Below are 12293 nucleotides of genomic sequence, written 5' to 3' on the forward strand. Positions count from 1 at the left end.
TCTTATATTTTAAGTTTTTAACATTGGTATATGGGTCGTATCCCATGATATTCATGTTTTATATGGTTTTGAGCCAAAGTGTAATAGACTTCCGCTTTTGATATAAAACTTTGATGTTATTGAAAATATAATAAATTTCCGCTCATTTCTATTAATTATCTTATGTTTTAAAAGCTAAGTGGCTTGTATGAGGTCTCTCAAGGTCTTGTACAACATGTTAGATCTAGGGGTACTGCTGAGTCATGAAAATATTGCAAAATTTCCTATATACCTTGATGTTAGTTGATATTGGTACGATTACCTTTCGGGACATCTGATAAAATTAGAGTGTTACACAGAATATTAGTATGGCCCATGCGCAAGAATTACATGCACAAAACCAGAAATTATCCAAGTTTTTGGAAGGGAAAGAATGCAAACATTTTGAAGGTACTAGCAATTCCAGCGAGAAACTTAGGATGAATTGTCTTAACTTTTTTGTGTGTGTAAACAGAATATGCGGGGGAAAGTAGGAGAGTTAGTATATTAAGTTGACAAAATATAATTATATAGGGTTTTGGACGAGGGTGTAAGTACCTTTTCGATGCCTATAAAGTTTCCAACTTAGCACTTTTTTTTGGGGTGACTAAGCATTTATTGAATAGAATTGTTACTTCTTTAAAAAAAATATTGGCACCATAAGTATAACACTAATAAAGTCATGAGTGATTTGATCCAGTCTTCAATTTAAACCTATTTAATTGTAAATGAAAATGGAAAGAAATGCGTAAGAAATAACTGATCTGCGATAGAAGTCGAATACAATTAAGTAACTAGAGGCAAGATACATTTATCTGCCTAAAGTCATGTAAACCATAAATGAATTAACAAATAGACTTTAGTACAATACTAGAAATACACAAGAGGTCTCTCCGGCCAGGGAGGGGCTTGTTTGCTTAGCGCTTTCTGCTTGAATTCCAACTTAGAGCTCATTTCCCTACAGTCAAGTGGCTTTCACTATTGGAGAATGGGTGGGGATAGAACAGATACATACAAACAAATTAAACAGCCAGTGGGGCAATACTTGATATAAGGATTTCAGATATACATTTGCAGGGTGTTTTCACCACGGACACAAGCTCTCGAGACTTGGCACTTGGACATCGAAAACCTTGCCCTAGGGTCCTTCATATGGAACTTCCCTTTTTCTTTCCAAAGTAATGATTCCAAAATAAAAGAAAAAAACTCAAACAATAAATCAAAAGAAATAATTTGCCTTTGAAGTTTAATATTTTATTATTCATAATCCCGAGTTGAGATGATTAGAATAGAGCAGATTTAAGTGATATTAAATAAAATACACATTTTTTTTTGCCCTCGGATGGGATGAAAAGTTTTTGCTTGAGAGATTTGAATGAAACGATAATGTTATGAGTTCTCATTAAAGAAATTTGTAAAAATTTCAGCTTTAGTGGAAGTTTTTCATATAGTTATTCGGTTTCTTTGGAACAATGTACACCATACTTAACATGATTCATTTGATCAACTTTTTACAGTAATATTTATCCTTTATATTTATCTTCTTGATGTAGGTATATATATGTGACAACTGATGTGTCGAATGCTCTAATTTTCATGTTAGATTAAACAACTCAGTAAATAAGTATTAAAATTTGACCATCACTTGCAATATCTATAGGTGTTAATATTTTTGTACGAACTACTATCAATATAGTGAATGTATTCTTCAGTTGCAATATAAATGATATTTTATTGATGTAAAGAATGTAATCATTTAGTTAACCACACAATATTCAATAACTAGAAATTTCGCTCTTAAATGCGTATAAGTTCTATATGAAGCGGTAAGTATACAAAGTTCTCTACATTTAACTTGACATTACTTTATTCTTTCAATGATTTTATAGCAACTCATAGATAATTATAAGTCATAAAGTTACATAGTCCAACTATTAGAATTAAAATAGAAAAAACTACTCTAACTTAGAACTGTGGGTGGGACCGCAAAGAGGGTCATCCCTCATCTAGTTAATTAAAAATAGTTTTAACTATTATGAATGTTTTCTTTGTGATACACTTGCGCTGAGATGACAAAATGGTCAATTAAAAAATAGGAGAAATTACTTAAGTCCACAATATTACTTTACCTATTCTCAATATTTTCCTATTCTTTTATTAAAATACAAAAATCTCTTATTTTCCCCTAATAATACTTAACCGGATACTTTACTATTTGGCAGCAAAATCAGACTTTTCCAATTCTCTAAATTTTTCCCTCAATTTCTCACACTAAGCTTTCAGTTATCAAATTCAAAAATTTTTGGATTTCAAAAGAATCCGATCACTATTCAACCGGATTCAGAGTTGAAATTAGGTTCTCTCATCTTCTCCATTGTGATTGTCGCCTTTTTTTTTCTTTTTATTGTGTATCAATCGTTTTGAATTGCATTATGCATCTAACATCTAACAAATCTCTAATTTTTGTTTCAAGAATATTCTAACAGCAAAGAATTAAATTCTAAAAGGTTGCATGACCCGATAGACATGAAAAATCAAAGTTCTAGCAAGAGAAAATCGATAAAGAAAGGACATGCATCTACTTCAAAAGATCCGAAAACCCTAAAGAAAAAGGATAGAAAAGGTTGCCCCTCCCATTATTCGACCAATACTACTCATGGTATGCAATTTTTATCATATATGTATCCCTTATTTTTTTTAATCTAATGATTATTATTTTTCAATTAAGTATCCTCTTTAAAATTTATTGTTGTTTTTAAAATACATCATTTCTTTGCGAATTTGTTTATTAACTGTTATTGTATCAAAAGTGAAGAGAATTTTATATAAGTGAACAACTCAAATCACATTTACTTTGTCATAAAGTATTGACTATTTCATGAATAATTAGATTTGTCTTTTTTGTCAGTGTAAATAAGGAAAAATGAAATGTTGGACTAATCAGGTACATTATCCATTCAAATTATATATATGATACAAAAGTAAAATGTGTCAGTTAATATAGATATCAAATTACTAATTGGTTTTTCCTTTTCATCAATGTATTGCTTTTCTTTTAGATTGTGTAGACTATATAAAATGTTTTTTCCTTTATTTTACAGCACATAAAACTAATTTTTTATTATCTATGCAAGCAATCAAAATTAAAAAGCATGGATCAATACAAATACACTACAGTCAACTGTTTGTTCAAGTCATATATAAACATTGTATACAAAAGGTATTATTGCGCTCCTACAGATGAAACTCTTACCACACAAGAATATATTGGTCATGGTGTTACTGTATCTGCTTATGAAGGTTCTATAAAAGACATCAAAAATAAGTTTTTGATCCCCTGTTGTTTTACCATGCCTCAAGTAGATAAGGTTTATATTCCGGTTAATTGTAGCAGATTTTAATTCGGTGTTGGTTATGGTTTTTTAAAGAAAAGATTAATACAAGTGTATGACTCATCTATGGGATCAAGGAAAAGAGTTCATTCCAAAGAGATAAAGTAGTTGCCCGTAATGCTTTCAAACTATCTTCATGATAGTGGGTTCTTTGATAAAACGGAGAGAATTGATTAAGTATCATTGGAGGCGTACGAAGACATGGAAACTAGTGAACTATTGGGTCTACAACAGTCGTTTGCGATGGAATATGCTCAAGACATTATGCAACAACAAAGTGATAGCCAGTTAGTATTGTAAAACAATTTATTTACCTACACATTCAATTCACTATTTAATGTATTTACTTTTGTTTGCATTCATTGTGGAATGTATGTAGCTGTTTTTGCTTAATACTTGATTGCTTAATACTTGAGTGAAGAAATAAACATTCTAGCTATTAGTTTTCGGAGTGACTATCTTCGCAATAGATACGGAACACTGTTATGGAAGTATGGTATGGAAAAAGTCAAGGTTGGATATGTTAGCGATAATGATGATCCTACAAGTCCATAGAGTGGCTACACTAAACCAACAGAAGGGGGTCTGATTAATGCAGAATAGTTAGATTTTTGTGGTGTTGAAGATACGTTAATTAGTATTTGGTATTATTCCTTCTTTTTTCAATAAAATTTTACTCAGTAATTACTAATCTGAAGAATGTTTTTTGTTTTTGTATTTCGATTTTTATTTTTTGTCTAAATATATATATAGTTTAATGTATAGTAACTTGTTATGAATTGTATTTCATAAGTGTGGTATACACCAATACTGTTGATATAATATAACAATCGTATACAGAATATCTGATACTATATATTATACCTGTGGTAAATAACAATTGATTTTCAATTTATTTAGTATACATTAACATGTGGTAGCCTTGAAGTAAATCATAACGTTTGATACTTTATTATTATCGTATACATAATATCCATAAAATTATTATGTATATGATACACATTTGATTATCAAATAACAAATTTGTGTATATGTAACAATTGATACAAAATAATTAATTTAATATATTTAGTATCATTTATAAGATTGAATCATGTAACTTTAATTATTATCAGATACAAACTATAGTTCACCTATGATATAAATGATACTAAATCACTTATCAAGTAACTTAATTGTTATATACCCAACACATGCTATAATATATATTACACTTGATATAACACAATCAAATTCAATATTTTAGTATCATTCAACATTTTTTCTATTGTAATATTTATATAAAGTTAAAATCACATCAAATGATAATATCTTATTAGCAGATTCAAAATATTCTGAAAGTTAATAAAAACGAAGGATAAAAATTCTTAAAAACCACTCATCAAGAATATTTTAGAAAGAAAGTACATGTTCTTATATTGTGACCTTCTTGTCCACAACGTCCACAACAATTCATTTTTGTTGTTAGCTTTTCATCTGAATTTTTCTTTCTGTTTTTTCTTTGTCTACCAGACTTTTTTTATATCTTAGTGGCAAGACGACTTCTTCCAAAACACAGTCTGAAGTTATCCAATCACTTTTGTCTAGCATTGGCTCCATTGGAGCTGCATAAGTATTTGTTAATGCATCATGTTTATAGTAATAGAAGCAGTAGGGGTGTACATCTGTAATATTCATCTTCTTCAAAACGGCCATTGTGTGCGGATAACATATCTCGTTATGTTGAAATCTATCACATCAACAAGTTTTTTCTCTCAATAAAAACGTATCTTATCTCACCTTCATACACTGAAAAAATAAATTCAGAAAATGCAACAACGTGCAGTTGTTTACAAATTAGAGATATATTTTACATTTTTTTCATTTGGTATAATCAATAATATAATTAGAAACAAAGTTAGATACATAATACTTGTACTACAAATATGTACCTTCATTTTTGCACATTTTGACGCGTTTATAATCAATATTTCTTCAAATCTCCTCCTTAATGTTTCATTTGTATAAGAAGCTATTTCTCGATTATTACAATTCCAAGAACCAAATAAAATTCTAACTTTTTTCAGAAAGTCTATTATAGGTAGTTGTCATGCATTAACAAGACAACCGTTGATACATTCAGCTACATTTGAATTCATCATTCTTCCCCGGTTCACTATTGCATGAGAACTAGACCACCTTTCATACCCAGCATCTTGAAGATCCTTCCTTACTCTGCCGTCTATTGTTTTCAATTTAGCCATCAATGTTTCAAAATCCTCTTTTCTACAAGCCTTTGTCATTAAGTAAAACAGATCACTTAGAATGGACATGCTTCTCCTAAAGTTTATACAAACATTTTTAAAGGCGTTATATTCATGCAAAATGAGGATCATTTGAATAAACAATAATTACACTTTTCTTTATGCTTTCGTTTTTGTCAGATACAACACACATTTTTTCTCCCTAATCAAATGCATTTTTAAATTGTTGAAAGAACCATGTCCATGAACAATTATTTTCCATGTCAACAAATCCATAAGCTAATGTCAACATGCAGTCTTAACATAGAACACAAAACATTGTGATTAAACCTCGTCTAGTTATTTCAGAATGTTAAAATTACTTTAATAAATAAATAAATTCATAAAAAATATGAAATATCTGCTCCATCGAATGTACTTGTCGATACAAATATCCATCGGTAAGCTCCGCTAAGATGTAAAGCATCAACAACAACAACAACAGGCCTACAGAACTCCAACCCTCTCATCATTTGCCTTAATGATATGAATAAATACATATATTCATTGTTTTCCGACTTGTGCATCAGTATATATGAATTTCGATATACGTTTCCAGTGTGTGTGTGTGTGTGTGTGGGTGTGTGTGCGTGTGTGCGTGCGTGCGTGCGTGTGTGTGTGTGTGTGTTGACATTTGTCTATATCCATCAACAAGCTTATCCCTGATCATTTTCAATGCACATTCTTCAGCCCGCCATGCTTGGTGGTAAGAAATTTCAAATCATAGAGTGCCCTATTCTAATCAATTATTGTTTGGAGTATGTTTCTTTTTATGATTCCCCAATTTTAGAGTTGTCATACCACTAACAAACCCAACAGTAGATTGTACCTTACTTAATACTCTATCGCTCAAAGAACATATATGTTCACTATTAAAGTATCTCACTTTGAATATGTCTGAATTTTTTGTAACAGAGGCCTTCAATTCCCAATAACAATCATTGAATAACAAACTAATATGTAGCTGTAATAACACCATGTATGTTTGTTATTTGATCAGGTTTAATGTACTAATACATAAATGAAAACAAAAGAACAACAAAAAACACATTATTACAAATATTTTTACTTAAATAGTACTGTGCACACATATTAATATATAACGCAGTTTTATGAGAACACATTTCTTTCATGTTAAGATACAAATTTGATAACTAACATAAAATCAACTTAATAACCTTATTTCACTTACCAAATTTAATAGATACTCTAATAAATAGAAGTATCTCATTATGATACATTATTGTATACACTGATCACTATTTTTATATTAATCACTTTTCATCTACTATTCTTAATTTACACACTATAACCAAAAAAAAATAATCAAAACGAATAAGATACCGTACACATACAACTGCAGGTAAAACATATTATTAGTGTATCATGGTAAATATATTAACAAATATATTAATAAAAAAATAAAGAACATTTTAGATAATTTTATCACATACCTTTTGTCATCGGATCTTATAACTTTAGAATTAAAGTTATTCTTTGTTTTGTATTTTTTCATTACAACCTCTAGAGTTGTCTTATCTTTGTACATTTGCTTCACTTCCACAACAGAAATATTTGTATCTGATATATAATTTTTCCACCTCCATTTCTGGTATGTAAAATGAATCGCCAATTTTTTATTTAACAATACTTAGAGTCTTTGCGTTGCTTTTTCCACCCTCAACAAACATGATTGCACCTGTTGTTGCAATAAAGTTTTTATCTCTTTATCACTTTTATTTGATGTAACAATGCATAGAGGATACATACTGAATCACACCTCATGTTTTTTAATTTCTATTTACAATTTCACCCCCATATCATTTCGAATACAGAATGGAGACGAATTAGCTTCAACAACGTATCTGATCTCGATATTTTTTTGATTCACAAATACCCAATTGAGCTACAACTGCTGAAATAAGATTCAAGAAAGAAATATTTCCCCTAACCACTCTTCCATCACTTTAGTATCACTCGTATCTAATATCACTTTTTCATGATCCAGAATTCCTTAACAAGATCGAAATAGTCATTTCGAATCTTCACAAGATGGCGTTCCAAAATTATTTCAATCAAACTTTGACTGTTTTTCGAAGAACAGGGAGAAGGTTTCAAAACTTGAAATTAAAAAATTATAATTTAGTTAGAGGTTTATGAACGACCGATTGGTTGAAGTGAGAAATGTATGCATGATTCATGGGAGTCAATTATAATTTTTATTTTCAATCCCTTATTTAATGCAGTACACTGATAACAACAACTTAATAATTTAAGTATTTGTCTGTTACTAACTAAAGTATCCGCCTGCAATATTATGTATCCGAAAGACACAAAAAAAAAGGAATTTTTGGTAATTAATTAAAGAGTATGGATATGAAGTAATTTTTTTCTTATACTATGTGATTTGCCTAATTTTTACTAAAAAATATCCAGCCCCACCCCTGCCCGACTCCTTTAATCTTCATCTTCATCTTCTTCCCAAAACACATTATTTTCCAAATCACAAAAATCAATTTCTTTTCAAATAACTTGAAGATTAACTTTATGTGAAAAACATATTGCCATATTAGATATTTCATGTAGAAAGATTGATATAAGAATGAAGAAAAAAGAAAATTTTATCGGCGGTTATTCTATTCTAAATCGATAACAAAAAGAAATTATTTGCCCATAAATTAATTTTTTCAAATTTGTGGATATCAATTTTGATAAATTTAGTGGGTTTAAATTTTAATTTGAGTAGTAATTTTTTTTTGAAAATGGTGACAAACAAATATTGGCTTACTATTTTTATGTGTTAAATCATTTATGTTCTTTCATCATATTTGTTTCATTATTTTATGAGATCTGAAATAAATCATACAAAGAAAATCTTTCTTTCAAATCTGAACAGTATGATTTATAATTGATAGTCTTTCTTTCAAATCTGAATTGTGTGATTTCTTCATAGTTGATTTTCACTTATCTTCAGATTTGAAAGAAATAATATTTTAAAAAATATGCTTGAGTTAAAATTTGAATGTTTTACAAAATAATAATGAAGAACAAGACCAATGGGAGGTGGAATGAATGGGGAAAATGAATTAAACATGTCTTACAAGTTTTCAATTAGAAAATAGGACAAGTAACCCCCCCCCCCCCCAAATAACTATGACAATTGTTGGACTAAAGTGTAAAAGTAAAAGTTTGGGACTATTGTGAAAATATCTTTTAACCTAATATATATTATTTGTCACTTTTACCCAATTTTTAAAACTTGAAGGACTTCTACCTAATTGACAAACTAGTCTGTCCCTTTTAATAGACTTTCCCGCTTTTCTTTTCTGAAAAAAGTATCGATGAAAGAATAAAAAATTCTTTTAAGTTAATTATAGTGTCAAGTGTCAATAAAAGAAGAAAAATGTATAACATTTGTCCACTTGTAAAGTCATACTTTCTCTTTTTAGAGTCAAAGTATAAAACTTTAACTAACAATTTACGATGTATTTTTCATTATTTTTCATATACAAGAAATTACAATTTATAGTATTTTTCATATACTTTTTGAATACCTAATGTTTTTTATTTAAAATATTTAATCAATGTAATCTAATTTAACTTTAAATATTAGTCAAATTAACTTTCAAATGCGCAACATTACAAATATATTTGGACAGGAGGTGTAATTTTTTTTTTAAAAAAAACTATTGAATTTTTTCACGCACTCTAGGGAAGTGCAAAACACGATTTTTTTCTTATATCAATATTTTGTGTTTAGTAGGTAGATGTTTTGAACAATTAGGTGTTCAATAAGTACAAGTCCTAATTAAGGTATCTAAGTGAATTATGCGGATAACTTTAAGGGGTTGATGTCTTGATGACTTTAGTCTTTCTTAGGAGATAAGGAAATGCTCAAATATGTCATCAAACTTTGATAAAAGTCTTATTTATATCATCTATTAAAAGTTTAACTCATTTATGTTATTTCTGTTCGAGAAAAGACTCATTTATTCCATTATTTGTTAATAAAACATATTTTTTCATTTTACAAAACCTTATTTTAAATGTGTTTAACTATAAATTGGTTGTGTCATTAATTTCTCTTATATTACAAGGTTTATTCAACATGTTATTGAGTTGAAGTGAAGTCTTTCCGTTCCCGATTCAATTACAGCTCTTCTCGCTAAAGCCCGATCTGATCCCGCTTGAGCGGCAGAGAGAAATCCTGATCTTCCAATTGCATCAATATAATAATATAGATGCCTGAATCGCTCCGTGATTTTATACACCCTAAAAAAGAATGAATAGGCGCCCAGATGGAAAAATTACGTTAGAAATAAAGTTTGGAAATGAAGGACGCATTGATTAGGGGTATTTTTGTCTTTTCTTTTCTTTATAATGGGTAGGTGTCTTTTTATTGTTTAATCAATTTTGTCTTTTCAATTTCTTACAGTAACATATCTTCCTCTGATGATATCAATGTATGCATGTCTTCCTCCTGTTCTTCATTTATGATCCACTCTTTGCACATCAAAGTTCAGTTCTTCTCTTTAGCATTCTCCATGTAAGGTTTTACATGTTCCAATTGAGCTATTTTTCTGTCATCTTCCTTTTCATCAAAGTGCAAGTTCCAAATTTGATCTGGGTGTGTGAATATTCGCTAATTTTGTTGGCTGATTAACTTTGATTTAGGTGTGAATATACCAAATTTGCTTCGGATATGTGAAATTTGCTTTTTATTCCATGTTACAAAATTCTCAATAATTTTAATCCATTTGGGTGATTATGATTTTCGTGTTGTATTTTTAATTCCTTTTTGATTGTCTTCCACTGTTCATGTATGAAAGATCAATATATTTTCACATGCAATAAATTTTGGTTGTCTTTTGTTAGATGTAGTATTAGTTTGGTCTTTAATTTTATTTTGCGGTTGATTTTAGTTTAATTTTCTTTATCTAAACTCTTTTCAACTTCCTCCTTTCATATATGATTTTTTCCATCTGAATAAAAATTTTGGGTTTTTGTGATGTTCGATTTGTCTTGTGTTTTTGAAGTCCCAATAATTTTAATCCTTATAAGTTTGGTTAAGTGATTATGGTTTTCGTCTTTTATTTTGGATTTCTGTTTCACATTTTTTTTGTGTTCTCTCAGATGCAGTAACCTTTATTTACCAGAATTCCTATTGTTATGTAGGAAAAGATTGTATTGAAACCAAATAAGTTTATTATTTTGATGGTCTAAGCTTTCATAAATGCACATGGCTACACCATAGTATCATATGTTGAAGGTGAAGTATAACAAGTGCTATTTGATAGATACGAATTGCAAAAATACTAAATTTATTCTATAATTATTTTCGGGTACAGAGTGTAGTTAAGGATTTGTGGTTATTACAATCAAGGCTTTAGCTCCGTTATTGTTATTTCTTTTTTTCTCATTCCTCATTTTTATCTCCTTTAGTAGTTGTTGTCTAGTAACTTTGTGCTGCTCCATTTTGATTGATAGGAGATTTGGGTGTGTCTGAGGAGTTTAAGGATACAAAGTTGTTGTCTTGTTACTGGTGAAGAGAAAAATAACTGAAATGTGTCATAGACAAAGTAAGAAACTATTAGTAGCTAGTATAGGTGGAATCATGATCTAACACTCTCTCAACTCTTACGTAGTTGGATATAACCCTCATAGTTATATCTCCACTTAAATGAATTAAAAGTTCAATATAATTTTTCCAATCAAACTTTTTACTTTGCAATGTGGATTAGGAATTTCTTAATTTTTAACTGAGTTAAAATTCCGCCAATTTACTTAATAGTTACCCCACCAAAGAAGAGAGACTTTAATTTTTAAATAAACTGACATAAATGAATTAAACTTCAAATAACATAAATACTCTTATTCTCGAAGTTCTTTTTCCTTTTTTTTGAGATAAGTGTCAAAAACACACCTAAACTATTCTTTTTTTTTGGTTTCATACATAAACAATCACTTTTTAGTTTGAGAAACACACCTCTCTCTTTTATATCACTCTCATCATGGTATGTGTAATACACTCTCTTTTATTTTAAAAAATTTGCACATCACACTCCACATGGATAAAATATTCAACCTTGACAATAAATAAATAAATTATTAGTATTAGTTAAAATTAAAAATTTAAAAAACTATTATAAAAAATAATATTTTCCTTATAAAATAAAATGTAAAATATTTTTCTTATCCCACAACATTTTTTAAAGTTTTTTATTTTGTTTAAAATTTATTTTATAAAAGCATTTCATTTTTTTACTTCATCTCCTCCCCCTTATCAAATACTAATTTAGATTTTATTTTATTTTCTCAAAAAATAATTCTACCCATCCCACTTAACCCCCCACTTTCAATTTTTTTCCCAGTGTTTAGATACACAAATCGAAAATATTTTTTACTTGCCTCCACAAGACTTTTTGTATTTTTTAGTTGTTTATGTTATATTCGGTACACTAGTAGAATTATTTTTCTAAAAATATATGCACGTGCATATCGAACACCAAAATGAAAAAAAGTAAAATAAAAATTAAAATTAGAAACGAAAAATTAAATAGGATGGGGTAGATTTTTAAATAAAATAATACGAATTTCTATC

General features: G+C 28.9%; 1 non-coding gene across 1 annotated transcript; it reads left to right on the forward strand.

Annotated features, from left to right (window-relative positions):
- Positions 1 to 297: 297 nt before the first annotated feature.
- LOC114077023 lies at positions 298 to 400 on the forward strand. The gene has a single exon (XR_003578118.1). It is a non-coding gene; the product is annotated as a U6 spliceosomal RNA (small nuclear RNA).
- The last annotated feature ends 11893 nt before the right edge of the window (positions 401 to 12293 follow it).

This window comes from Solanum pennellii, chromosome 4, assembly GCF_001406875.1.
Source record: "Solanum pennellii chromosome 4, SPENNV200".
Classification (NCBI taxonomy): Eukaryota; Viridiplantae; Streptophyta; class Magnoliopsida; order Solanales; family Solanaceae; genus Solanum; species Solanum pennellii.